Source organism: Phoenix dactylifera, chromosome 6, assembly GCF_051530095.1.
Source record: "Phoenix dactylifera cultivar Ajwa chromosome 6, Ajwa_hap1_PhDact_Kaust_v1.1, whole genome shotgun sequence".
Classification (NCBI taxonomy): Eukaryota; Viridiplantae; Streptophyta; class Magnoliopsida; order Arecales; family Arecaceae; genus Phoenix; species Phoenix dactylifera.
In genome coordinates, this window is record NC_143195.1 from 6,773,683 (window position 1) to 6,799,835 (window position 26,153).

General features: G+C 41.1%; 1 pseudogene across 1 annotated transcript; it reads right to left on the reverse strand.

The window, feature by feature from the left end:
• Positions 1–22,635: 22,635 nt before the first annotated feature.
• Positions 22,636–25,667, reverse strand: LOC103718668 (AT-hook motif nuclear-localized protein 24 pseudogene; annotated as a pseudogene). The gene is made up of 2 exons (XR_015987836.2): positions 23,887–25,667; positions 22,636–23,449 (listed from the first exon to the last, which is right to left on the reverse strand). The product of XR_015987836.2 is annotated as an AT-hook motif nuclear-localized protein 24 pseudogene (transcript).
• Between the last annotated feature and the right edge of the window lie 486 nt (positions 25,668–26,153).

The window sequence follows — 26,153 nt, forward strand, 5'->3', positions numbered from 1 at the left end:
AAGGTCCATCTATGGACTAAAGCAAGCATCTCGGAGTTGGAACACTCGTTTCAATGACGCAATCAAAACGTTTGATTTCATCAAAAACGAAGAGGAACCGTGTGTTTACAAAAGGGTTAGTGGGAGCACTGTCGTATTTCTCATACTGTACGTGGACGACATCCTACTGATAGGGAATGATATTCCCATGCTAACCTCGGTCAAGATCAGGTTGTCAAAGAGGTTCTCCATGAAAGACCTTGGGGAAGCATCCTATATTTTGGGAATAAAGGTCTATAGAGATAGATCTAAAAGGATGCTTGGCCTATCACAGAAGATGTACATAGAGGAAGTGCTGAAAAGGTTCAGCATGGAAAACTCCAAAAGGGGTCTCTTACCCCTAAGGCATGGAATTAATCTCTCCAAGAAGATGTGACCCAACACATCTGAAGAGATTCAACGCATGAGCAAGATCCCCTATGCATCAGCAATAGGGAGCCTCATGTATGCCATGCTATGTACATGACTTGATATAGTACATGCTATGAATGTCACGAGCATATGTCAATCAGATCCAGGCAAAAAGCACTGGATAGCTGTGAAGAACAGTCTTAAGTACTTGAGAAGAACTAAGGACTTGTTCTTGGTTTTTGAGAGAAGATCAGAGTTGAAGGTAGAAGGATGCACACATATTGATGATAAAAAGTCTACATCAGAATATGTGCAATGGTGGTTCAGTAAATTGGAAGAGTTCCAAACAACCGATCATTATAGATTCTACCTTAGAAGCTGAATGTTAAGCCGTCTCTAAGGGTGCAGTGGAAATCTTTTGGTTTAAAAGGTTCATTGCAGAGTTAGGTGTAATGTCATCAGATGTCATAACACTCTACTGCGATAACAAAGGCACCATAGCACTAGCTAAGGAGCCAAAGATCTCACCAGAAATCGAAGCACATAGAGCGGCAGATTAACCTAATAAGCGACTACCTCGAAAGAAAATAAGTAGAGGATCAGAGAGTAGACTCCACAGAAAATGTGGCGGACCCATTCACTAAGCAGCTAAGTGGCAGAAAACTAAAACGCATCTTGAGAAGATGGGGCTTAGGTTTATGGCTGATTGGCTTTAGTGCAAGTGGGAGATTATTAGATGTATGCCCTAGAAGCCAATCTAGCTGACACATTGTTAATTCTAGGGACATAATTTTGTACTTGACTATTTATTATTAAAAGGCATCTTATCATTCATATTATTTATGTGTCTATGAATCGTCCAAGAAATTAATAAGATGATGATGCATATTCTCAAGAGTTGAGAATTTGAGCCATGTATCATTGGTGATTAATTTCTAAATGCTCCTGATCAATGGATCATCACGAGGACGGTGATCGATCCGATCAGTGCACAGATCACTTTTCTTCTGGATGGACGAGACTTGAGTCCACAGTGTAGGGACACTGAAGTGATAGTGCAGGTGCTTGTTAGAGAACAAGGGTACTGAGCATGACCAAGACAAGAAGTTACTTGGACGTCTATCCACTCGTCAGTGACTTGCTTGATGTTGCAGTAGTATGACTGGTCCTTTGACCTGCGGTGCTTCGGCTACTCACAGTGAGGTTATTGTAGTTTGACTACACGTATACATGGTCTCTAGTCATATGGGTCCTTGTAGTGTAGATTGGCTACAGTAAGTTCACTGTAGGAGTAGGGTATACACTTACATGGAATCTATCGACCTTGATAGAAGAGGAGTGATCCTATGTGATTTGTTAGACTGAGTTCTAAGACCTTGGCCAGGGCAGTAATATAAAGTGGAGAAAGAGTTTTCCACTATCGAACTCGAGTCAAATAAATCTTAACATATGACAGACGAAGGGGTTTGACGAGTTATCCACGACCTCCGTCCTGTAGGGATCCACGATAGAAGGACTGTATCACATGATAACTGCACCTAGAGGTTCATCATTTTATTCTGCTGGGTAGCCACTACATGCTGCTAGGTGTCACTGGTGGATGGTGGGACTCATAGGGATTATCTCGATGATCGATAAGCCCTAATGAGTAAAGTTGGAATCGTTCCGACCCATTGAAAGGAGTTTTCAATGATATTGTGATAGAGATCACAATATATCTCACTACCAGTCAGAGTAGAACCTATGGGGTCACACACACTAGAGACATTGACCGATCCGATGGTTGAATCGTGATTAGGAATCACAAGTAATCAATTCGATTGATAATAAGCTGAAGAAGGAACAAAGAGAATTAATTAATTGGACTTAAAACAAGAATCCTACTTGGACTAGGATTCCTAGAGTCCTAATTGGATTAGGATTAGGAATCCTACTTGGACTGAGATTCCTACTTGGACTGGGATTCCTACTTGGACTGGGAATCCTATTTGGAGTAGGACTGGGATTCCTACTTGGAGTAGGATTCCTACAATCCTAATTAGATTAGGAGTTTTGAATTAAATTTGGATTCCTACTTGGAGTAGGATTCCTAGAGTCCTAATCGGATTAGAACTTCGAATTCAAATTAGAGTCCTAATTGGATTAGGACTAGAATTAAACAAGTCCTAATTGAATTAGGATTTCTTAAGTCCTAATTAATTATTAATCTAATGAATCAACATGACTCCTAATTGGATTAGGATTGAAGAGTTCAATTGAGTCATGGTTTATTCAAGTTCTAATTGGATTAGGACTAGCATAGATTGAACCCAATTGATTCATGATTTGGACTAAACCAAATAGGAGCCCTAGATGCCTTTATAAGGCTTTGAAAGGAGGTGCCCTAATGATAAGTGAAGCCCTCCTCCTCTCCATCACGTGGCCACCCTCCTCTCCTCTCTTTTCAGCCACCAACAACAAAGGGAAGAAAAGGATTTGGTGGCCTCCTTCTTCCTCCACCGTTTGGTTCCAACGCAAGGAAGAAAAAGAAGGCTGTAGGACTTCGTTCCTCTTCTTCTCTTCATCCTTCTTCTTCCTCCTCCCAAGCACAATCAAGGATTGATTGAAAAGGAGGATATCAGCCATCAAAGTTATCTCTGCAAGGGAGCTAGCACCCCGGGGAGATAGAAAGCTTGGATCGGTTCTCTGCTTCGTGTGGATACCCGTAGAGGCCGGGCACTTGAACGGCTTCAAGCGAACCTTCATCCTAAACCACGATCATCAGTTTGCGGTGATCATCTACCCGCACAAAGGTGAAGATCTGATCTTCTAATGTTATTTAAAAGTTTTTAATCCTTATCTATCTACGAACGGTTTTTAAACAACGTTCATGCGATGAATGGTTGATTCCGCACATGCCTCTTCCGCTGCATCTGAAATTTTTTGAATTTCAGCGGCATGATCGGGGTTTTCTAACAGACCTACCATCAGCAGAGCTAGCTATTAAAAGACAAGACCTAGTATTTGGCCTGTAACCCTTTAACTGCTGTCCTCGAGGTAGGAGCTTTACGACACTTCCTTCCTCACTTGTATTAGAGTATTCCAGATAAAAGGCGAAATAAGTCTCCCTTCATTGAGTAATCAATTTAATGATTCGCAATCACTTGTCTTTTGATTAAATCAGTTGCTATTTACAGCCATTGCTCTTTAGCAAGAAGCTCTGTTCAATCAAGTAGGCTAGTTTGAAACAAGAAAGGGAATACCATTGAGCAACACTTTTTGCGCCAGGGTATAGCGCTCTTGATGGACAGCGGTCAAAATCGCTCTCTATGTTAATTTCTCTGTAGTAAAAGAAGTTCCAGGCAGTCACATCCCCATCCTCTGAATCATAAGCAAACGCATAAAAAAGTCTAGTGTCAGTTCGACCTGTGGCTGTTTATTTGCCTATTCCTGTTACAGCAGTTGGTGGGAAAGAAGCATAGGGCGCACGTAGTTGGTGAGGTCAATTCTAGTCCAGTAGCTTCATCTTATGGTTCGGGTTCTAAAACCCTCCGTCTGCCCTTACTATTAGACTTAAGCTGACTTTCCCTGCCATGCCTCTTACGCTCTCTCTTTCTCACTATCTCTCTATCTCTCTATGCTTCCCTTCGTGTGTGACTGAGGTAATGGACGAGAGAACCGTGCCCTCTCTTCCGCCCCTCTCACTCATCCTCTCTCACTCTCTGAACCAAGCCCCAGATGGGCCCCCCAGCATGTTGCCTTCCGTGTCTTGCCTTGCGGAGGAGAAACAATGCAAGCTTGGTTGCCTGGCTGTTAGAATAGCGGAAATCTCCTTTGGTAGAGCGGCCCTTAGTATAAAATTTAAAATTTTCGGAATTTTTGAAAAAAAATTAAAAATTATTTTAAGATATTAATATGGCACTGGTTTGATACAGGTATGATTTTGGATTATTAGATCCTGAAGGATTATTATGAACTAATCAAATTACTTGAGCATTGTTATCTACGAGACAAGTAACATTTTGTACTTCATAGTATTTATTCAATATTATTTGCACAAAATTTTGTATTTAATATTAAGCAAATTATTATTATGATTTCAGATTTTACATGTATATAAAATTTTTATAACTATATGCAATTGATTATGATTGCTGTGTGGTTGTGCTTTTATCATGCCATGTTGTTATGCGGCATAGGCCGTAGGCGCATCAAGAAGAAGAAAAATGATTATGCACTGAGTAGCATCAAGCTAGCAAGCGTCTCGACATAGCCACATCCATTGGAGCTTGGACTATGGGTTGCATGGCTCTCCAACATATGAAGAGTTGCTGTTGTATTATATGCTATTTGGGTATGGGTGTTTGATCCCATCATTGCACTTGAATCCTTTTGTGTTTGCAATCTGGGTGTGATGCCTCCTTGTTGGTATGCGGGAGATGTGAATGCGGGTTCCCCCTCGATCCCTAGGCAAGAGTAAGGGTCTTCTTGTGACAAGGTGACTACAGAAGAGATGTGAGACAAAGATCAGGAATGCAAGAATGTTAGGAGCTGCAAGAGGATATTATGCACTAAACTAATAATTGTGATGACACTTACCAAGGGTGATTGTCGAGGACGGTAGTGTTGCCACTATTTCTCGCGATCCTATATTGAAACTTCCAAGGAAAATTGCAGAATGGAACGATAATATTGCAGGAATAGTGTTGCCACTATTCCATACGTTGCTATATTAAGTCTCTTAATAATGATTCTAATGTAGAAAAATGATAAATAAGTAGGGCTAAAATTAAATCGAATACATATCAGATACTAGTATATCTATATCTATATTTATTTTGTTTGACGAATAAAGATACGATACGGATATTAGTTGGATGCAAAATTTACTTCCATATTTGTTTTAAATGGATACGGATACAAATCAGATATTGAAAATATGAATATAAATACGGATATAAATCAGATAATTAAACTTTATGACCATAGAATCAAAAATATTACTAAATGGATAATAAATTAAGTTAATAGCATCTTAATATGATTATTTATATTTTTAAAAAGTTCATAAATGCCATATAAAATTAAATAGGGTTACCAATGGAATTAGATAATCGAATACGGATTAGATAGTTGTCTATCTATATTTATATTTATTTTTCTATGACGATATAGATACGAATATGGATATTAGTCGGATGCTTAAATTGTTATCAATATCCAGATAGATTTGAATATGAAAATAAATCCAGACGGATATTATCCAATCTACTTTCACCCCTATAAATAAAAAAACATAGTAAGGAGAGAGAAAGAGACTTCTATGTTTTGAAAGGTGATCCCTCAGCCAGATCTTGGGTCCTTAAGTAGCCATCATCCAACCTATACCATTCCCCAGGCTAAGATCTAGACTTAGGAGTTGGGAGAATCTTGGTTTCTTGATCATCACTTTAGTGCTTTGCTAGAACTCTAGGGTGTCCCTCACACTCATCTAGGCTTTCTAAGCTTTTTTGGACTTGATGGTGGATACCCATGGATGCCTAGGAACTTGGTTCTACTGCGATATTTATAGTAATAGTTTATGGGTCCTAGATAAGGCTGTTGGAGGCTTGAATTTCGAACAAGATTGAATAATGTTGCTGTCAGCATTGGAATGTCGAGGTGGACTGCCTCTGTAGATCTGTAAAATGATGGACAAAAGGTAAATACTTGTCGAATTGGCTTTGCCCGGGCTCTCAGATGCTTAAGCCAGTGAAGATTGTGTAGATAAAAAACAAAGAAGAAAGAAAGAATAGAGAACAGAGTGATAGAGTCTCCCCTAAGTTGAGATTACTTTTTCATTACCTTTCTTGGAGAACCATTTGGATCTATTTATAGCTGGAGTTCGAATCTTCTAGAATTGCATTCTATCAAACATGGGATCGTGCTGTAGTGGATTGCTAATACGGCATAACAGCCTTGGTGACATGTCGTCACAACCTGACATGTGGCAGGATTAGGTATGCCTTTGAGGTGATGGAAGTCGAGGTACTCCTTCTGTGGAAAGGCTCTACTCAGTATCGGTTGGTAGTCGAGGTTACAGAACCGAACTAGAAGGATATCCACTTCAAGGGTCAAATGCTTCAGCTCTACGTACTCGACCTGCTCTTTGCACTTAACCAAGGAGACCGGACCAAGATGCCCTAAGGGAACCTCGAATGTGTGGGAACTGCAACATGGTTTGTGCCTTGAACATATCCTTATGCGCTATATTACACTGGCTATTAATTGTACAACATTGCACCCCCCACTTATGAGTCTAAAATGCCCCTCCCTATTTGTTGCCCAGATAGACAACCCAAGAGGGGGGGTGAATTGGGTTTTAAAATAATTTTAACTATTAAAGCGTTTGTGGGTGACTAATTAATGCTTTTTACAAGATGATTAATTAGTTGCTGTGATGTGTATGAAATGAGGGTAATGGTAAGAGACAAGCAATCACAAACACAAAGCTTTTATAGTGGTTCGGAGCTAACCCTTGCTCCTACGTCCACTCTCCAAGTCTCTCTTGGGAATTCACTATAACCCCTTGGATTACAGCCGGTTGTTTTCCAAGCACACAACCAAACTTGTTGTTTTACGAGCTCACAACGAACTCGGTCGGTTTTTCCAGGCTCACCGACTAGAACCACCCCGATTGTTTTCTCGGGATCACAATCGAACCCTTACACACGTTGGTTTTACACTCGGCTCACCAACCAACCTCAATCCCCTTGATTCAATCCCCCGATTGAACCAAGCAAATACAATGTGTAAATAAAAAGAAGAAACAGAAAAATACAGCTTCTCAAAAGCAGATAAAAGACAATATGAACAATAAATGAAGTTAAGAAGCCTCAAACGCTTTTAGGTTGGAGAAGAGGAATGGCTTCTTAAACTTCTGGTCTCCTCTTGAGTGAGTAGTCGACTTGAATGCAGGAGGAGAAGGCTTTAATTGCTGGGAAGATGTAGGTGGATGCAGTAAATGCAGATCTTCCTCTTTTTCGTTGAAGAACACGTTGCAGAGCTTGAATGCTTGATTAGTTGGAGTGGAATGGTTCTTCTCTGCCTTGCTACAGTCTTCTGTGGCTATTTAAACCAACCCCCACGGAAACTAGCCGTTAGAGAGCTTTTTCTGCCCGTTCTGTACACTCTGCGCAGCCTGACAATGTGTCCGTTGGTGGGTTAGAGTCGACTCGCGCGATCAGGAGTCGACTCGGCTGTAGCGGGAGTCGACTCAAGCTTTTCCGGAGTCGACTCGGCAACTGTTCCAAATTTGAATTAAAGTTGCCTTCACGACTGGGAGTCGACTCGTCTTGACCTGGAGTCGACTCGCCAACTTCTGGAGCTGACTTGGCAATTTCGGAGTCGGCTCATCCACTGAAGTCCGTGGATCCAATTTTGAATTTGATCCACTCGAGTCGACTCGACTATCCTGGGAGTCGACTCGACTATCCTGGGAGTCGACTCGAATCTCAGAGCCCGAACTCCCGATTCTCTGTCTTTTGGCTCGTCCAGTCTTGGAGTCGACTCGAACTTCCTCGGAGTCGACTCGGCTCTCAGTTTCCGAAACTTGGTCTTCTGCCTTTTTGATGTGAAGCTGTCTTGGAGTCGACTCGAGCTGTCTGGGAGTCGACTCGAATCTCAGAGGCAGTAACTTGGTCTTCTGTCTGTTGATGGTCGCGGAGTCTTGGAGTCGACTCGCATATTGCGGGAGTCGACTCGAATCTCAGAGTCCGAAAATTGCTCTCTAACTTTTTCTTGTGTTCCTCTAAGAGTCGACTCTCACCTTCTTTGGAGTCGACTTGCTATCCATCGGAGTCGACTCGCGTTTCACTGGAGTCGACTCGAATCTCAGACCCGAAAACTGCTCTCTGACTTTTTCTTTGTGTTCCTCTTGGAGTCGACTCTTACTATCCTGGAGTCGACTCGCGCACTTTGGGAGTCGACTCGTTGACAGGTTCTGAGTTGAAGCTTTCTGTTCTTCTGTCTGTTCTCAGTCGGAGTCGACTCGTACAGATCTGGAGTCGACTCGAGCCCGTGCCAGTGAACTTGATACGCTTGGAGTCGACTCGTGATACTCTGGAGTCGACTCGAGTCTCAGACTTTGGTTCAAGCTGACTTCTTAACTTATCCAAAAATTATGAACCAAGTCTTGAGACACTTAGACAAGATTTTCACTGAAACACTTAATTGAATTCATTAGTAAACAAGAAATATACTCAATTGCTTTGATCTCATCAAAATCAAATAGGGTTTTAATCAATCACTCCACAATCTCCCCCTTTTTGATGATGACAAAACACTGAGTATATGTAAAGTGAATTGCACAATAAACAATGAAATAAAATCCATAAATAAATTCAAATGTCTGGTAATTCAATTTATCCAAGCTTGAAAGGAGTGAAACAATAAATTTTGGAGTTAAAGCTCCCCCTTTCATTTGGAATTATATAAGCCTTCATATTATACAATCAATTGTTTGGCTTATATGTCATTAATGATTTTGCTTGATTAAAATTCAGATTCTCCCCCTCAACATATGTATTCTACTATGTTTTGATTCTTTGAATTTCTTTTAATGCTTTGAAGTTTTTGAACTGAATTTTTTTTTTGGTTTTTAGAGGAAAAATCTGTCAATTTGTTCTTGATTAGGATTCAGCTAATCTCCGAATATCCCTTGAATAGATTCTGGAGATTACTCCATTAGGAGCCCCAAAAGAGAGATAATGAGCCTCGAGGTACCGAATCCACTAAGAACGAATTTGTGTGTTTTAAGAGTTTATCTTTTTATTGATTTCCATTGATTCCTTTTACATATTTTATGCATATTTTTCCCCCTATATTTTTCCCCCTTTTACATATTTTATACATATTTCTCCCCCTTTTTGTCATCATATCAAAAAGGAGGTAATCAAAACACACAATCAAACATAGATCAAAAGGCACATTATTGAAGAAAAATGCGGCTACTCATTGTATTAATTTGTATGTAAGTACATTTCAGAATACAATAAGTAACGTAAAGCAATACATGTCAAAACAAAATACAAAAAGTAGCTACGGTCTCCTCGAGGATGTAGGTCCTCCTCTCGAGGATGTATCTCCTCCTCTCGAGGATGTGACTCCTCCTCTCGAGGATGTGGCTCCTCCTCTCGAGGATGTATCTCCTCGAGGCATGCGCTCCACGAGTGATTGGACCGCATTGGTCACGTTCTCTAGCTGGCGAATGATGGCCTGGATGGCCCTGCTCTGTGTCGTATCCAGCTCGAGTACTGACTTCTGCAGTCCGTCCAGCTTGTCGATGAGCACATTCGACAAGCGCTCGGCCCCTGCGGTGGTGGTGGACATGTCACGGCCGATGTCATCCCGCATCTGTCGAGTGGTGCTCGTGACCTCACTCATGCTGTGGAACTGGGCCTGTATCAAGGTCCTCATGTTGTATATCTCTTGCCGCACCTCAGCCGTCATGTCTGTCACGGCTGTCAGGGAAGGGACCAATGCGGAAGATGTGGGCGCAGGAGAGGGAGTAGGCACCGCACCCCGGAGCTCCTGGAGCAGATCTCGGACTATCTCCTGCAGCAACTCCCGGAGCTGCTCAGACGAGATCCGGACCTCCATAGGCTGAGTGGCTGAGGAGGAGGGTCCGGCTGAGGTGGTAGGAGCAGGAGTGGATGGAAGATCTGGATGGTCTGGAAGGTCTGGGTAGTCTGAATCGGGCTCAGGACTGGGGGAAGGTCTGGTGGTCTGTGAGGTGAGGGACGACTTCCTAACCCAGATCCCCTCTCTCTTCCGAAACCCCATCCTGTGTAGGGTCCCTGCACGCGTGCGATCAGTCCATCGCAATGCGCGAAAGGGCTCCCCCTCAGGAATGGGAATCTCGTACTCCCTAAACAAAAGGGTGAATATCATGCCGTATGGGAGGGTGAGCCTAGGTCTATCTAGGGGCTCACACATATACCTATAGATGAGTTTGGGGAAGTTGATCGGGGTGTCCTGAAGAATATAAAACATAAGAGCTAGGTCTCTCTCATTTACAAAATCAAATCTCCCTGTCTTAGGAAAGATGGACCTAGACAGTATACTCAAAAGGATTCTCACCTCAATCGGAAGTGAGCTAGCAGAAACCTCGTCTAGAGGTGACTGGGGTGGATGCCCTAGAACGGCCGTAAGGGCCTCAACCCTGTCCTCAGGGTGTGTGGGAGCCACCCCTACTAATGGAAGGTGGAGGATGTGGGCAATAAGATCCTTCGTAACAAACAGAGGGACACCGGCTACTGTGCCCTCGATACCCCCATCTCCCCGATGGACGGTACCATAGAACTCTCTAACAAGGCCAGGGTAAGTGGGGAGATCTAAAGTGAGGAAGTACTCTAATCCCTGTGCCCTAAGCCTATCACCTATGGTGAACCCTTCTCGGGAGAGATAGTCGAAATCGACATATCTCCCGGTGGTGACGGCCTTCCCGGCCAATGGCCTCGCGGGAACCGCCCTAGGCGGGGAACGAGCCGGAGGTGGTTGCCTCGCGGGATCGTGCCGCGCCTTGGAGCGCCGCTCGGGACCGGCCTCGGGTCGGGACCTCTTCCGGACAACGGTCTTACGCGGCATTATGACCTAGACGGAATGAAAAACCTAAAGGACGGAGAAAGGTCGACGGAGGAGGCTTGGGACCGACCGGGGGCGACCTAGGAAGGGATGAAAAACCTAAGAACCGGTGAAAGATCGACGGAAAAGGGGTTGGAGACGATCGGGGACGACCTAGGAGTCGGCTCTAGGGCTTTTGAACAGTGGCGGCTTGAGAGAAAAGTGTTTTCGAAACGACAAATCTAGGGTTAAAAAGTCGGATCCCGACTGCGAGTCGACTCCACTGAGTCGCGAGTCGACTCGACCTCGAGTCGACTCCAGAATATGCGCGAGTCGACTCTCCTTATGCGCCTAAAGACTTCGAGTCGACTCCCGACTATATGCGAGTCGACTCCCCCTCTGCTGCCATCTTTGCGAGTCGACTCCCGCAAATGCGCGAGTCGACTCCCCCTTAGGAGCCGACTCTGAAACTTACTTGAGTCGTCTCTAACCTTGGCACGCACCTAAAAATCATGCTATAATCGTGCCAAATGAGGGAAAAACACTAAAGTATGATCTGATTTGATGATTATTGAAAAGAAACTCTATTTTAACCACAATCTAGTCATCAAAATCAATGAATCTAGTGGAAACCACCACTAGGATGGATCAATCACTCCTAATCCCCTCCTAAGCACACTAAACCTCTCTTCACTTAGGGGTTTTGTAAAAATGTCTGCTAATTGATTATCAGTACAAACAAATTGGAGTGTCACATCACCATTCAATACATGATCTCTTATGAAGTGATGTCTTATCTCAATGTGTTTAGTTCTTGAATGTTGAATTGGATTTTTAGTTAGATTAATGGCACTTGTATTATCACAATTAATGGGAATTTTATCTTGTTTAATGCCATAATCTTCTAATTGTTGTTTAATCCACAAGATTTGAGCACAACAACTCCCGGCTGCAACATATTCAGCTTCAGCAGTAGATAATGCAACCGAGTTTTGTTTCTTGCTAAACCATGAGATAAGATTTTCTCCTAGAAATTGACACGACCCACTGGTACTTTTTCTATCAAGCTTACATCCAGCGAAGTCTGAATCTGTGTATCCTATTAAGTTTAGGCTAGATTCTTTAGAGTACCATAGCCCTATGTTCTTAGTTCCTATTAAGTATTTAAAAATTCTCTTAACTGCAGCTAGATGTGATTCTTTAGGATTAGCCTGATATCTAGCACACATGCAAACACTAAACATAATATCAGGTCTACTTGCAGTAAGATACAATAAGGATCCTATCATACCTCTATAAAGTTTTTGATCTACAGATTTACCTGATTCATCTTGATCTAATTTGCATGATGAGCTCATGGGGGTGCTGATTGACTTGTTTCCCTCCATATCAAACTTCTTGAGCATCTCCTTGATATACTTGGCTTGATTGATGAAGATGCCTCCTTCAGACTGTTTGATTTGAAGCCCGAGGAAGTAGTTCAGCTCTCCCATCATGCTCATCTCAAACTCACTCTGCATCAAATCAGCAAATTCTTCGCAGAGGCGATTGTTAGTAGCACCGAAAATGATATCATCAACATAAATCTGTACTAATAACATATCTTTGTTTTGCTTTTTCAGAAATAGGGTTGTATCTACATTTCTCCTAGAGAATTCATGTTCTAATAGAAATTTGCTAAGTCTCTCATACCATGCTCTAGGTGCTTGTTTTAAACCATAAAGTGCTTTGTTCAGTTTATATACATGATTAGGGTATTGATGATTTTCAAAACCAAGAGGTTGTTCTACATATACCTCCTCATTAATATACCCATTTAAAAATGCACTTTTTACATCCATTTGAAAAAGTTTGAAGTCCTTAGAGCATGCATATGCTAATAATAGTCTAATAGCCTCAAGTCTAGCTACAGGAGCAAAGGTTTCATCAAAATCTATACCTTCTTCTTGATTATAACCCTTTGCTACTAGTCTAGCCTTATTCCTTATAACAATTCCATTTTCATCAAGTTTATTTTTATAAATCCATTTCGTGCCTATAATAGGATATTCAGAAGGTCTCTCTATTAGATTCCATACCTTGTTTCTAGTAAATTGGTTTAATTCTTCTTGCATTGCATTTATCCAATTTACATCATTTTCGGCCTCTTCTATGTGTTTGGGCTCAAAGTGTGAGACAAAAGCTAGATGGTTATTTAAATTTCTAAGGGATGCTCTAGTCCTAACCGGTTGAGATGGATCATCTAGAATTAGTTCCTTAGGATGCCCGTGAGCATACCTCCAAGCTTTAGTTAGCCCATGATCCACAATAGCCTCTTGGCTTGATGATGCTCCTTCACTCAACTTTTGATTATCATCTTGTAATGCCATCTCATCTATCTTTTTTTCAAGAATTTCAACATCATCATCAAAATTAACTTTCTTACTAGAGGAGATGTCGCTAGAGTCATCAAATACAACATGTATAGATTCTTCTATAACTAAGGTTCTTTTATTAAAGACTCTATAGGCTTTACTAGTTGTAGAGTAACCTAAGAATATTCCTTCATCCGATTTAGAGTCAAATTTACCTAGATTATCTTTCCCATTATTATGAACAAAACACCTACATCCAAAAGCATGAAAGTAATTAACTTTTGGTTTTCTGTTTTTCCAAAGTTCATAAGGTGTTTTCTTTATGATGGGTCTTAATAAAACTCTATTTAATATATGGCAAGAAGTATTAATGGCTTCTCCCCAAAAGTACTTAGGGAGGTTACTTTCACATAACATAGTTCTAGCCATTTCCTCTAGAGTCCTATTTTTTCTTTCCACAACTCCATTTTGTTGTGGTGTCCTAGGTGCAGAAAAATTATGAGTTATTCCCTTTTTACTACAAAACTCATTGAATAACTGATTTTCAAATTCGGTACCATGGTCACTTCTAATGGCTATTACTGAAGTATCTCTAGCATTGGTTACTTCCTTATGAAACTTTTTAAATACTGAAAAAGCTTGATCTTTATGTGCTAAGAACATAACCCAAGTGTACCTAGTATAATCATTTACAATAACTAGACCATATTTATTTCCACCTAGGCTTGTTGTTCTAGTTGGTCCGAATAGGTCCATGTGTAATAATTCTAGAGGTCTAGAGGTAGAGACACATTTTATGGATTTAAATGAGTTCCTAGATTGTTTGCCAAATTGACATGCTTCACATATTTTGTTCTTTTCAAATTTTAATTTTGGCAAACCTATCACGGAATCTCTTTTAACTAGTTTAGTTATTGTGTCCATGCTTGCATGACCTAACTTACGGTGCCATAACCAACTAGCATCATTATCTTTAGTTTCATTAACAACTAAACATTGGTTATGTTTTGCAAGATCTTCTAGGTCAACAACATATACATTTCCACGTCTAATCCCTTTAAAAACTAAACTACTATCATTAGGGTTTGTTATAATGCATAGTGATGGTTTAAACATAACATCATATCCTTTATCACATAATTGACTAATGCTTAACAAGTTATGCTTAAGACCATCAACATATCTAACATTATCTATAAAAGTTGAAGGGGTGATTTGAACTTTACCAATACCAATGATGTGACCTTGGTTGTTGTCTCCAAAAGTCACAGCACCTCCCTTCTTAGCTTCAAGGGTGAAAAATTGATCCTTATCACCCGTCATGTGCCTTGAGCAGCCACTATCCAAATACCAGCAGTTTTTGTTGACCTTGGCTGCAAGACACTCCTACACAAGCAAATCATGTCAACTTAGGTACCCAAGTTTTCTTGGGTCCTTCATGGTTAGTCAAGTTGGTTCCTTTTGGAACCCATACCCTTTTAATTTTTCTTCTTGATTTACCTTTCCTAAAATTACACACATTTGCTTTATGACCTATAGTTCCACAACAAAAGCAGGTTATTTTCTTAGTTTTAGTTTTTCCAGCTTTAACAAAGAAGTTACTAAGAAGTTTTTGTTTATTTCTTGGTTTATATCCTAAACCCGCTTTATTAAATACTGCTCGTTGACTATTGAGTATCATATTTAATTTTTCAACTAAGGGTTTGTATTTGTTAAGTTCTTTGGTTAGTGTTTGATTTTCTGCCTTTAGATCATTTAGTTCTTTTGTGAGATCCTTGTTTAAGATTTGTTTATGGTTTTTAAGTTCTGAGAGTTCCTTAGTTAGTTTTTCATTATCCTTAGTTAAGGTATTAGTCTTTTGAGTTAAAAGTTGGTTGCTTGTCTTAAGGTCTATATTTTCTTTGGTGATTAAATCCTTATCCTTAACTAATGAATCATACTTACGGATATAAGTTTGGTTAGTTACTTTTAATTCTCTGTTTTTAACATTTATAGCCTTATATTCAATCATTAGTTCATTAAAGGCATCATAAAGCTCATCAAAAGTAAAATCTAAAGGCGATTCGAGCGTTACCTCATTTCCATTGGCCATGAAGCAGAAATTGGCCTTTTCCTCTTGTTCCTCATCCGATGAAGAGGATGATGAGTCTGAGTCGGATAGTGTCGTGACAAGAGCCTTCTTCTTCTTGTACTTGCTCCCCTTCTTCAGTAAAGGGCACTCAGCTCTTATGTGACCCGGCTTCTTGCACTCGTAACAGCCAATCTCCTCATTTTCTCTTTTCTTACCTTTGTCCTTGCGGTAGGAATTTGAGGGGCCTCTCCTTTGATGATAGGACTTCTTGTGGTTGATGAATTTTCTGAATTTGCGCACAAGAAGTGCCTCACCATCATCATCCTCATGTTCTTCTTCTTCACTGCTGCTACTGCAAGATAAGTCCTTGTTAGATGAAGTAGATTTTAGAGCTATTACCTTTTTCTTATGGGAGGACTCTTCCTCGTTGTGTTGTTTCATGGTTAGCTCGTGCGTCATTAGGGATCCAAGAAGCTCCTCAAGTGGTAATTTGTTCAGGTCCTTGGCTTCTTGGATTGCGGTCACTTTAGCTTCCCATGACCTTGGTAGACATCGAAGGATTTTTCTGATAAGCTCACTGTTAGTATAGTTCTTGCCAAGGCTTTTTAGGCCATTGACAATGTCAGTAAACCTAGTAAACATGCATGTAATTGTTTCATTAGAATCCATTTTAAATAGTTCATATTTATGAACCAAAATATTTATTTTGGATTCTTTGACTTGATTCGTGCCCTCATGGGTCACTTCAAGTCTGTCCCAAATCTCTTTTGCAGAATTGCAAGTAGAGACCCTATTAAATTCATTTCTATCTAAGGCACAATAAAGCACATTCATAGCTTTAGAGTTTAGTTGTGCCTTCCTCATGTCATGTTCATCCCAATCCTTTTCTAGTTTGGGTACCGTGACACCCTCTACATATATGGATGGGATGTATGGGTCATTTACTACAATGGTCCACATCTCATAGTCTTGGGCTTGGATGAATATTCTCATCCTAGCCTTCCAATATGAGTAGTCGGATCCATTAAAGAACGGGGGTCTTTGGTTGGACTGACCCTCAATGTGGGAAGATCCAAATGGGGTTGTCATTTTGATCTTTTACTCTTGGGTGGAAGAGTTTAGGCTCTGATACCACTTGTTGCCCAGATAGACAACCCAAGAGGGGGGGTGAATTGGGTTTTAAAATAATTTTAACTATTAAAGCGTTTGTGGGTGACTAATTAATGCTTTTTACAAGATGATTAATTAGTTGCTGTGATGTGTATGAAATGAGGGTAATGGTAAGAGACAAGCAATCACAAACACAAAGCTTTTATAGTGGTTCGGAGCTAACCCTTGCTCCTACGTCCACTCCCCAAGTCTCTCTTGGGAATTCACTATAACCCCTTGGATTACAGCCGGTTGTTTTCCAAGCTCACAACCAAACTTGTTGTTTTACGAGCTCACAACGAACTCGGTCGATTTTTCCGGGCTCACCGACTAGAACCACCCCGATTATTTTCTCGGGATCACAATCGAACCCTTACACACGTTGGTTTTACACTCGGCTCACCAACCAACCTCAATCCCCTTGATTCAATCCCCCGATTGAACCAAGCAAATACAATGTGTAAATAAAAAGAAGAAACAGAAAAATACAGCTTCTCAAAAGCAGATAAAAGACAATATGAACAATAAATGAAGTTAAGAAGCCTCAAACGCTTTTAGGTTGGAGAAGAGGAATGGCTTCTTAAACTTCTGGTCTCCTCTTGAGTGAGTAGTCGACTTGAATACAGGAGGAGAAGGCTTTAATTGCTGGGAAGATGTAGGTGGATGCAGTAAATGCAGATCTTCCTCTTTTTCGTTGAAGAGCACGTTGCAGAGCTTGAATGCTTGATTAGTTGGAGTGGAATGGTTCTTCTCTGCCTTGCTACAGTATTCTGTGGCTATTTAAACCAACCCCCACGGAAACTAGCCGTTAGAGAGCTTTTTCTGCCCGTTCTGTACACTCTGCACAGCCTGACAATGTGTCCGTTGGTGGGTTAGAGTCGACTCGCGCGATCAGGAGTCGACTCGGCTGTAGCGGAAGTCGACTCAAGCTTTTCCGGAGTCGACTTGGCAACTGTTCCAAATTTGAATTAAAGTTGCCTTCACGACTGGAAGTCGACTCGTCTTGACCTGGAGTCGACTCGCCAACTTCTGGAGCTGACTTGGCAATTTCGGAGTCGGCTCATCCACTGAAGTCCGTGGATCCAATTTTGAATTTGATCCACTCGAGTCGACTCGACTATCCTGGGAGTCGACTCGAATCTCAGAGCCCGAACTCCCGATTCTCTATCTTTTGGCTCGTCCAGTCTTGGAGTCGACTCGAACTTCCTCAGAGTCGACTCGGCTCTCAGTTTCCGAAACTTGGTCTTCTGCCTTTTTGATGTGAAGCTGTCTTGGAGTCGACTCGAGCTGTCTGGGAGTCGACTCGAATCTCAGAGGCAGTAACTTGGTCTTCTGTCTGTTGGTGGTCGCGGAGTCTTCGAGTCGACTCGCATATTGCGGGAGTCGACTCGAATCTCAGAGTCCGAAAATTGCTCTCTTACTTTTTCTTGTGTTCCTCTGAGAGTCGACTCTCACCTTCTTTGGAGTCGACTTGCTATCCATCGGAGTCGACTCGCGTTTCACTGGAGTCGACTCGAATCTCAGACCCGAAAACTGCTCTCTGACTTTTTCTTTGTGTTCCTCTTGGAGTCGACTCTTACTATCCTGGAGTCGACTCGGTGAACATCGGAGTCGACTCGCGCACTTTGGGAGTCGACTCGTTGACAGGTTCTGAGTTGAAGCTTTCTGTTCTTCTGTCTGTTCTCAGTCGGAGTCGACTCGTACAGATCTGGAGTCGACTCGAGCCCGTGCCAGTGAACTTGATACGCTTGGAGTCGACTCGTGATACTCTGGAGTCGACTCGAGTCTCAGACTTTGGTTCAAGCTGACTTCTTAACTTATCCAAAAATTATGAACCAAGTCTTGAGACACTTAGACAAGATTTTCACTGAAACACTTAATTGAATTCATTAGTAAACAAGAAATATACTCAATTGCTTTGATCTCATCAAAATCAAATAGGGTTTTAATCAATCACTCCACACTATTCACGCAAAGGAAATAACTATTTTGTCAGCATTTGTGCTGCTTTAAAGGGAACAATAACTGTTGAGTCGTGTTGCATCGCACGATGAGTCCAAACACTTTGGTCTCCGAGGCATTGTTAACCATTTGGTGTAGTAGGGGTGCAACTTGTATCCGTCGATCCGACAGAGCGACGATCGATTAAACCAATCTTGGCCATTCAAGGCTTTATAAAAAGGGGTGGATGTCCCCGTTGGCTTGCCACATTTGAGAAGGTTTCATCATTCTTTTTGCCACCTTGAAGGAGATTTCCATAGATTCGGCCCCTTTGTTTGCTTCACAAAAAAGCTTGGTGGTAGTTCCGCTTCTCTTTTCTCCTTTTCCTCCTAAGTAGATAGCTTCCTCCTTGACCCCTTCCCTTTTTTTACCCTAGAGGATGGATTCTCCTGGGGAGCGGCGCATTAATTTGGAACTAGGTTGAGACACTTCGACTAGCCTTATGGGAGACCAAGGAGAAAGCTACCGAGGCGGAAGTCAAAGTTGGATCCCTCAAAAGTGTGCTAGTGGTCTAGAAGGACCGGACCTAAGCAACGATGCTCCAGGCAGTTGCTGTAGAGGAGGAACTGAAGGTTGTCCAGTTCTAGGTTGCTCAGGCTAAGAAAAGGCTCTTTGGGCGATAGAAAGAATTTAAGGCACCGGGGAGCTATCATATGTGGCTAGCTCTAACTGCAATGGAGGCCTTCGCAGAAGCCTTTGCCAATTGTTAGAGCCAGGCATCATTGGTCTTCTCCTAAGAGGATTTCAGTTGCCTTGAGCTAACTGCGGACGGTGATAATGAATACCTGGTGTGGAGCAATGATGGGGAGGATAAGGAGATGCAAAGCAGTGACCGGGAAGATGAGAAGTCATAGAGCCCCAGGTAACAGGCTTCTATAGATCTCCCTCGCTTCTTCACACCACTGTGCATGCATGAGACAGGGTAAAGGGTGGCCTCTTCAGCCTGGTGACCCTTTCGGAGTCGTTGACTAGGGCGCGGCTGGCCCAAGCACTTTTCTCTTATAGTTGTTTGACTTGATCTTTGGTCTATTGTAATCACACATTTTTTAAATGAAAAGTAAAAGTTTTTGTTTGTACCTCATTTGTTGCTTATTGTCGAAACGTTGGCTAGAGGTTGTCTCTAAGATACCAAGTCAGATCATGTTAAGCCAAAGATACAAGTTTCTGAAGTTAGAAGAACAAGACTAGAAGGCCAAGATAAGTCTTAAATAGACGAATCCGTGAGTGTTCAAGATCGAATGAGTGCTGCGAGATGAGGTCACCAAATCAAAATATCCTTAGGGACAAGATGAGACGAATAGGCGCTCATGATGAAGAGAAACTATAATAATATAAACCAGAGGATGATCCATAATAACTTTTGAGCAAATAGCATAAGAATTTCACGAAGTCATTGAAGTCGGCAAAGAGTGCGTAGTACACTCGATAAACAATTGCAGCTCACCTTATTGGAGAATAATATTGCTTCAACAAGAGGAGAGTTCTTACCCGACATCGAGTATAAGGGCTAGCATACCTGCTCGGACCTCGAGGGCTAATAGACCTTGAGAATACATGAGGGAATGTATAAGGGCCAACAGGCTTGCTTGCACCTTGGGGGCTAATAGGCCTAGAGAATACACGAGGATGAGTATAGTGGCCAACAAGCCTGCTTGCACCTCTAGGGGTGACAGGTGAGAAGTACAATAAGATATGCCAATTGATTGGATATATTGTTGTAGATGGAGTTTTGATAGTGCATATAGCAAGGTGGACAACGATGCTTGTGATGGTGTGGTTCGAGACAATGATTATGTAGGGTCACTTTTGCCACAATGATGGGTGTAGTTTTTCCAAAGAGTTTCTGGATAAGCAAAGTCATAGATGGCACGATGACCAAATTTGTGCATGACTAGCATTTGGCACCTCAAGGTTCTTAGAGAAGGTGGGTAAGATCGGAGAAGAAAACCGATCTTGACTCCTCAAATATGGCCTAGGAAGGGAAACATTGACCGCTAGATGCAAATGGATCTTTACTAGTTTTTGTTGGAAAAATGCAATCAATAAATAATGATACCGCAAACTTCTTTTCCCTCTTTGTGTAATTAAATGGGATATCACTCACCAAATAACAATAATCTCAACAATTTATTCAATCAATTAGAAAACAAAATAATCAAACAATCTATATACAAGAGGCAATACAATTTTTTAATGTAGAAAATCTTTCGATGTTAAAGAAAAAACTACGGGACCTGGTCCAACTAAAAACTTCTATTATTTAGAGTAATAGGATGACGATCGATCCTCTCTAATTCAATTAGAGGCTGTCCAAATATCAATAAGATTTAATCTTAACTTCTACAACAAAAATATTCTTCACCAATAAGACAAATTTTGACAATAAATAGCAAAATAGAGGATGAATCTTACCAAGTGTTGATGCTTGAAATAATCAATATAAAAGATTTTTCAAAAAACCAAACCGTGCAATCTATAACTCTTAATGCCGAAAACAATATACTAAAATTTTAGCCGAATCTGAAGAAAATCAACCATCCGATCATCCGACAAAGTAGTATATTTTTCTCTTCTTTTATTTTTTCTTTTGTTTTCCACCATCTTTCGCAAAAAACCAAACTCCCCGGTTTCTATGATTACCTCATCCCCAAGTTAAGCAGTTTTTAAACTGTCATCTTTTTTTGAAAAAAAATTCAAATGAGGTCGGTCCCACATGAGAAAGGACCAAGCCAACAACTTCTTCTCTTGATTTTTTACTTTATTGAGACTTTTTCATCAAGAATATTATAGAGAATGAAAACTTAAAAGCTAATATGAGCTAAACAAATCAGAATATGCATTTGATGTACGTACATTACATGAAGCTACCTCTTTGAACTTGACTTTTAAAGGTCCTACCAATCTTGTAACGTATATTTATGTTGTCAATTATGGAAACTATAAAACTGAAAAGATACAAAGAACTAAGAAAGCAACAACAGAAGCAGCAGTAGCTGTGCTGTAAATTCCTTCCTTTTATTTTACTATATTTTCCTGTGTTGGGGGGCAGGGGGTGGGGGCTTTACAGTAATTCTGCTCTCTTAAGCAAGTAACAATGTTATACATAAAAATTGTGGATGAATGGATTTCTCAGCTGCTTTCCTAAATTTAGATGCTGCAAGTTCCAGTTTTCTAGGATATCTAGTGGTTCATTTGAAAGGAAAAAAAATTAGAGCGAAAAGTCACCTCTTTTTTAGGAGTACGTAATATGCCATAATTTTATGAACCAACAAGCAAAAAATAGTAAACACAATTTCTTAAAAAAATAATTATTGAAATTTTCTACTAGAAAAGATTAACAATTATAAATTCTTCAGAAATTTGAAATCATGCATAAAGAAAATGCAGTACTTCTTTCACAATATTGCTTACCATTTGACAGTAAGAGTTTTGATCTTTTATTTCGAGGATGTTAGTAAAAGATATTATTCTTCACCGATCATTCAAAGATATATTACTCCAGACAAAAAGGATTAGCTGTGAAAGAGTAAGCACTTGAACATGTTGTCGTTATTCTTTCCATTACATAATCCTATGGTGTCTGCGATTTGTGTCCAAGTAAATATTACCGAAGTATTATGAAACCCAGCAAGCAATAGTAAAAATTCAGTCGATCAGAAATACAAACTCCTTTTGAGTAATAATTATAAAGAACTTATTTAACTTATAATTGATTCTAGCAACAAGATTTAAAATAGTCTGCAGAAGAATTAGAATGGATCAACAATTAGGATGTCACTGCAGAAGCTTTAAATATAGATTTCAGTAATAGCAGCTTTTGTCGAGTGAAACAAAACCTTCACATGATTGACGATTCTTCTTGGTAGTCATGTAATCCAAAGGAAAATAACATGTACTGTCCTAATTTTAGCCTCAAAGTATACAATGCCCAAGAATCTTTTATTCACATATATTTTTATGTATTCAATAATCATAGAATGTACTTCATGGAATAGAAATTAAATTATAGCTTCCATGGAATCTCGGCTGCTCTCTCTTTGAAATAATCATTCGACATATAATGCCCCAAGCGATAATATTGACTCTAGATGCATCGAAGTTATCTAATTTATTAGCTTTCAATTAACAGTATATATAATTGTATTCATGGAGGGGGAGTTCAAGAAATTCGATTAGCACAACACCAATTCTAAACGAGAAACCCGTTCATCAATGGCATAAAATGTCTCTCCAACTCCAAAGGTAGCCGGTCCGGTTTCGTTGAAGTTCTTTGCAGAAAATGTGATCATGCTGACCCTAGAGAGAAAGAAAGGTGTCTGAGGGAAGATATAGATGGAAGAACCCTTGCTACTTATAAGAGGTTAAGGAGGTTGACTAGGGTCAGACTAACAGCAAAAGAAGAGTACATGGTGCAAGAAAAAAGGAGATAAATGCAGGGAAAGGGTGGTCTCACATCCAAATGCCAACAGATAGCTAGCCATGCCACACCAAAATCGCTCTCTTATCTTTTTAATCTTTTCTTTTCAGGAGACTGAAAGATACCTACCTGCCCTCCACTTGCAAACTCCTCTTCCCACGAGGCTCTTCCTCTCTCTATCTCTTCTCTCCTGCTGCTTCCTTATCCCTCAGGGCAGAAGAGAGGAACTTTGACGTCCTTGTCATTATCGTTTTAAATGGAGCTTGTTGCCTAGATGAACTCCTTCAGAAGAAGTTGGACGTGTAGGGCGGTTCTCATTGGCAGCCCCTTGGTGGAGGAAGACTACTAGGCTTCATCCCAGTCCTTTGTTGAAGCTTCTGGCTTCCACTGGAAACGGTTGCCACTCTGACAAGTTCTGGTACCAAGTATGGTGATACATCTAACTACTTAATCACGAGTAGAAAGAGAAGCGAAGCTCAAGTGACACTGTTTCAACAAATTAATGATACATACATGATTAGTAGTTGTCCTCTTATTGAAAGGAGAATTTTATTAATAGATGGGGGGACGTTGATGTTATTGTTGTGGTTCTAAAAATTATAAGAAACGGTGGAGAAATGACGAGTTTGGAAGGGGAGAGTGGAATGAGCTGTTCTGATCAGTGTCTGAGGAGTGGGGGCGAAGACAACGATGCAGCTTTAGTCCTTGGCTTCCAAGGCTTGCTTGAAAGCAACTAAAATCCCCATAGCACAGGTAAATGGATTTCCTAGGCTTTTTAAGCTTCCTACTTCGTATCCTACATTCCTCCTTTTGCATCTTTATAATTCAAATGTTTCAAGAGGGGTGTTGGGGAGTATCAACACATGCCAGATCAAGAAGATATGAACATCGAAAAAAGAAACCAAAACCAGCAGAAAAATTACCAGATATGAAGAAGAATTGCAGATCGGAGAGATGAAGCGGAAGTAAACGGGAGAACATACTCATCTTTCTCTTTTTTCCTCCGCCTGTGCTTCTGGGACTGCGCAATCGGGAAATTTTGTGTGAAACTGAAACCACTGAGAAAACATAAATTTGTACAAGTTTCTTCATTCGACACCAAGATCAGTTGCTCTAGAGAAGATTTGAAAAAAAAAAAGCATCAACGAAAAAGATTAGATATATATGGTTGGGGTGGCGTGGGCGGGGCATGAGTTCCGCTTAACCAGAACGATACTCAGCTTGAAATCCTGCAAGAATTTCTAGCACAACATGCGAAAAAGAAGAAAATAGTAGTAGAGCTCTCTAACTTAGTGAGTTCAATAAGGTGGCCGGCCTGCACCGGCGGTCCAACTGTAAGGCTCTGATGGCAACTGGACGTTATTGAGAAGATTCGGCGCAAGAGCATGGAAGAGGTTTGGCTCCTGTAGAAGCTGCTGCTGCTCCTGGCCAACCAATCCATGGGACTCCACAAGCCTTTGGGGTGGTGCAGACTCTTCTTCCTCTAGAGGGAGCCTCTCATAGGCAGCATTCGAAAACGATGCTGCCATGATAACAACATGTCCTGATGCCGTTAGTGGCCCAACGACGCTCCCTCCGACGACGACTTGTCCTTGCCCACCAGCTAAGTATATCGTTAGCCCGGTCGCCGCAGGTGGGGCGGGCGGCGGCACGAAGGATCCTGACAGGGAGAGGATCTCAAAACGGCCATGGAGGGTGAGGATGGCTCCCTGAGAGCCTGGCTGCTGGAGAGTGACGTTGGTGACGGTGCCAGTGCCGCTAAGTATGCACACACCCCGCTGCCGGAGGCGTGCGAAGTTGGCCACACTCTCGACTATGTCGCCGCCATCGGCAACCTCCATGACGTGGGTTCTGAGGGCGTTGGTGCTTTCCTGGTTGATGATGATCGGGGGCTTGGCCTTGTTCTTGGACCCCGAAGGCCGGCCCCTGGGCCGGCGTGCGGCATCGCCATCCGCACCGGCTAAGTTTACCGGCAAGGATTCTTTGCCATCACCGTTGCTGCTGCTGCTTCCGTTGTTATTGATATTGCTGTTATCATCGTAGTCGCGCTTCTGGCCTCGATTGAGTCCGCCTTGGTCCTCCTCGGATTTAAGCTGCTGCAACCGCTGGTGGAAGTTGTGATGGAAGTCTCTGGTGTGGAATGGAGGTGGGAGATGATGGCCATGTGTTGATGATGCCGTTACTGGATCCATCTTCCCCAGATTTTTTTTTTTTTTTTGCCCCCTTTCTTTTTCTAATTCGTTGTACAAGTAGGATGAGACCGAGGAGATGGAACAGTGGAAAGGAAGAAAAGGAGGACTAAAGAAAGAAGAGGAGAAGGTGGAAGAAGATAATAAGAGGAGATGAGAATTCAATGAATTAAGACCAAAAGGATAGAAGGGAAAAGAAAGACGGCTCTCTGCCCCTCCTTTTTCTCTTCTTTTCTCTTTCAGAATAATCCAACACTACGCCAAGAACCAAGATAACGAGAGGAGATGAGAATTCAATTAAATAACACCAAAAGGAGGAGAAGGGGAAAGAAAGACGGCTCTCTGCCCCATTTTTTCTCTTTTTTTTTTCTCTTACAGAATAACCTAACACAACTCCAAGAACCACCACCACCCCTGCTACCCCTCATCAGAAAAGAGACCAACTTGGAGGTGCATCTCGCCTGTCATCCACCAACTTTCCCGCGGACTGTGGGAATCTACTCATTTGATCCCTTCTCCAAAGCCAACACCCCCAATGGTTGAAATCCTTTGCTTCTAGCTATTGACTGTATTTTCATCTCAGCCCCATATCATGCTACATATCAAGAATACATGATTCTAGAAATTTTAAATTTTGAATATAAAATTTTAAATTCTGAATTTTGAATTCTAAATTTTGAATTTTGCATTCTAAATTTTGAATTTTGAATAGCATAAATTTAGAATTGATCTTAAGAATATCTATTTGTTATTTCTTTTTATCTTTGTATAATTCTAGTTGTAATCTCTTATACATTCTCAACTATAAATATATATGATGATTACCTCATGAAGTACGTAAAAAAAGTTCACCACAATATTTTCTTTTCCATATATTCTTCTTTCCTATTTGGTATCAGAGCTTTCAATCTTTGCTATCTCCAAGGTATCCTTCTCCAAGTCCATGCCATACCTACCACTCTGCCTTCAGTTGTTGTTTAACTTAACAAGGATAATTTTAT